This window comes from Lissotriton vulgaris, chromosome 9 (genome assembly GCF_964263255.1).
Source record: "Lissotriton vulgaris chromosome 9, aLisVul1.2, whole genome shotgun sequence".
Lineage (NCBI taxonomy): Eukaryota > Metazoa > Chordata > Amphibia > Caudata > Salamandridae > Lissotriton > Lissotriton vulgaris.
Window position 1 is genome coordinate 327,409,586 of NC_141697.1, and position 3,409 is coordinate 327,412,994.

Here is a 3,409-nt window from a genome sequence, read left to right on the forward strand (position 1 = left end):
CTGCCCCTCTGTCTCTGAGATGTTGCTTGGCACTGCCACTCACTCCCTTTCTGCCACACTAGTATAGGCCGGGCCTCCATCTTCACCAGCTGCCTGTCTCTGCAAGCCGTCCACTGATTCTGGCACTCCCCCTCTGGACACTGATACTACTGATAATGCAGTGGCAGTACTAGCAAACAAGGACCTCCACAGGGAGTTTACCGATGGTGGCTTGTAGGGAACATGGGTGGTGGGGGGGCTGAAAAAAGCAAACTATATAAACCCGCTTACCTCTACAGGGCTGCCGTCTCTCCTTGTCATTGCTTCTCTTCCTGGCGAGTCCCGGAAGCAGGAAGCACACAGGCTTTTCTAAGCCAATCACAGTGATTGGTCTGAGCACTGTGGTTCAGCGCTTAGACAGGGAATATGAGTAAGCATGGGTGGAAAATCCGTTCCGCTCGCGGATTTTGCGGATTTTCGGTAAATTCGCAATCCGCGAACGCTCGCGAATTTACCGAAAATCCGCAAATTCGCACGCAGCGGATTTTTTTTTCTTGGTGATACAATTTTGCGGCGTGTGGTGTAAGTTCGCAATTGCGAACATGTAGGTGCGGCGGGCAGCAACAATCTCGCACTCGCGAAATTACAAAAGTTGCAATTCTGCACAAGAAATCTACTAGCAAGCAGCATAGACCTTCTGAAAATTATGATTTTTATCAGAATAACTCCTCAGGTTGACATTTGCCTGCACTTTTTTGGATTTGAGGCCTTTTGATTTTCTTTGGATAACTTTTGGATTAGAAATCAACTTTCTCATATAAGCTTGTTTGGGGCATTACAGTTGCTGTAATGCTGTTCTGCAGAAAAACGAGTTTTGCAAAAGTGAAAGCATTCAGCAGGTTCAAAAGTTCAAACTCATCATTAGTAACCATTCCCTGTAGTGCTTCCAGACAAGGGCCCCTCCAGAGTTCAGTTGCTAGTTGTAACAATTGTATGACCCTGCTCTGACCCTCACAGCAGGCTCATAGAATAGCTACAAGTAGGCCACAAAGGTCCTGGAAAAAAAAATTGCACTGCAACAGAAAGCAAATTACAGATAAGGAAGAAGGTGCCAGTCTGGAATTTTAAAACAGTGACACGTTAATAAATCAACCCCAAATTAATTCATGTCAGTTGAAGCAGGCAGGTGTGCTTGCTTTTTCCCCCCATAATCTACAGTGATGATGAACCAGAGGGTGGCATTGATGTACCAGAGAGTGGCATGGGTGAAACAGAGGGTGGCAGGGGTGAAACAGAGGGTGCTGGGAACCTGTGATGATGAACCTGACGTAGAAACAACATAATTGTGACCGTTGCGAGCCGACATGTAAGTTCGCAATTGCGAACTGGTACAAACTGGCAGAAATCCTTGCGAACACAAAAAAACATCCGCAAATTCGCGAGAATTCGCGGATTTTGCGGATTGCGAGTTTGCAAATTCGCAAAAATTCGCGAACGCCAGATTCGCAAAATTCGCCCATGCTTACCTGTGCATGTTCGCCAACAGGCTATGCATTACAGCCTGGTGGAGAACATGCAAAGTGTGTATGACTGTTTGGCTGATCCAAGAATGCCGGCCAACCGTCATGCACACTTAGAGTGTGTCCACCACTTTTCTCCCTGTGACCCCAACCCCGCCCATCCTAACCTAGCCCAGAGCTACGAATAATAAAATTATAGTACCAATGTTATTATCATTTTTTTTTCTTGTTTTCACTTCTTAGAGAGCAGTGGGGCAACACTTATCGGTCTTAGCTAGCGGAGGAGACGCCCCTGGAGTTTACTTTGTGCTTTTCTTTTGATGTGAGGCCTGCATAGCACCGTAAATGTGATTTAGAAAGGTAGGGCCACACCTAAATCATACATAAAAATATTATTACTACCATTATTCAATTTAAGTAAAAGTATTTGAAACACAAAGATCAATATATGAAGCACAGCATAGACTAAGTGGTAAAATGCAACATAAGTTTACATTGCAGTGAGTACACACTTCAAAACAAATGCAAATTAAATAAGTTACTTGTGTTCAAAACATAGGAAATTAAATACCTCATCTCTTTGACAACCCTACTAATGTTTTGACTCTTCCTTTGAAGGGGATCTTCATCAGGATACGAAAATTCAAACACTGCCAGGTGATGCTTGTCATGTGAGTGTAAAGTCCTAGTAAACAAAGGCATGCACTACAATTATCACTCAGAAAGACTTATGAAACAGTTTAGTTTAAGGAATTTAAACAATGGGATAGTTTGGCATACCACTTGTATTAGCTCATCATCTTCAATCAACAGGACTCTCCAAATGTTCTATAAATTAAATATAAACATACAGATAGTTGTACATCATTAACTGTAAATATGCGATAATTTTTAAGTGAGACACGGAACTTCCTATGTGATGAAATCTTGCACCTCAACACCATCTTATTTGGTGTCGAGGCCTGCATGGAAAAAAAAGTGATGACACTAAATTCATCTACCAACACTATAATAATGCGTAACACTGCTACCATCTCAGCAAAAGTTCTCCATTGCATTCTGGTAATTGCAGTTCATGTTAATTTGAGTACCTGATAAATAAGGAAGTGTTCACCGACAGTTGGTGCAGTCAGTGCTGGGATTTCTGGCATTCCTGGACACATGTATCTGGGCGATTGCTGTACTTCAGCAGGAAGTAGCAGGTCTCTTTACTAGCAGCTTGCCAGGAGGAGCTGTAAAGGTGCAGGGGGGGGTTAGATGTCTTGCTGCTGGCATTTCGACAAAAGATCCCCAATGGATTCTGGCAAATACAGTTCATGATGATTTCAGTAACTCATAAATAAGGAAGACTCCATCATCAGATTGTGCAGCTATTGCTGGAATTTCGCAGCATTCCTGGACAAGTGACCGGCCTTCTTCAGAAGAAAGTAACTGGTCTCTTTAGAAGTGCTTGAGCTGCTGCTTGTCTTTCATTAGGCCAGCACCACCCCAAAGCATGCAGGCACTTCCCAGACTCACCAGCATAGTTCCTCCAGGAGGAGCTTTACCAATGAAGGGTGTTGAGAGAGCACACTGCTGGTATCTCGGCATAAGATCTCCAATCAGGGGTGGCCCCTCCGTTTGAGCGGAGGTGCATCTCCCCACATGAAAAGGCCCCAGGCCAGAGCTGAAAAATAAAATGGTAATAAATTTTATTTATTACCATTTTATTTTTCAGCATCCGACCCGTCCTGAACTGAGTGAAGTGACTGGGCAGGGCCAGTGCTGCTGAGTGGCAGCAGGGGACTGTGCGCTTTAAAATGTGCATGTCTCTTTGTCTGGCTGTCTTGCGACGGCCAGCCAGCCATGTGCATTTTAAATTTCTCTAACCTAGCTGTCTTAGACATCTGGGTAAGAGAAGCACAGGCCTC